Genomic DNA, 515 nt, shown 5'->3' with positions numbered 1-515 from the left:
ACTCACCTCAGCCTCCCAAAGGCGCGGGATGACAGGCTGAGCCACCAAGCCCGGCTAAGACTCAAATTTTAAGTAAGAAAATCAACTACATCTATCACATAGATTCAGACTGGTCTTCGGGCTGGGCATGGTGGCTCTTGCCTGCAATCCCAGCATTTTGAGAGGCCAAGGGAAGAGGACTGATTGAGCCTGGGAGTTCAAAACCAGCCTGGGCAACATAGCAAGACCCCATTTCTTTAAAAAAAAAAAAAAAAACTTTTGGCCGGACTCGGTGGCTCAGCCTGTAATCCCAGCGCTTTGGGAGGCTGAGATGAGTGGATTGCCGAGCCCACAGGTTCGAGACCTTCCTGGGCAACTTGGTGAGACCTCATCTCTACAATAAATCAAAATTAGCCAGGCGTGGTAGCGTGCGCCTGTAGTTCCAGCTAATTGGAAGGCTGAGACAGAAGTATCGCCAGAGCCCAGCAGGGCGAGGCTGCAGTGGCCGGGAGCGGCCACCGCACTCTAGTCTGGGT

Source organism: Carlito syrichta, unplaced genomic scaffold (genome assembly GCF_000164805.1).
Source record: "Carlito syrichta isolate Samal-C Ts95f unplaced genomic scaffold, Tarsius_syrichta-2.0.1 Scaffold104837, whole genome shotgun sequence".
Lineage (NCBI taxonomy): Eukaryota > Metazoa > Chordata > Mammalia > Primates > Tarsiidae > Carlito > Carlito syrichta.
This window is presented reverse-complemented; position numbering follows the sequence as displayed.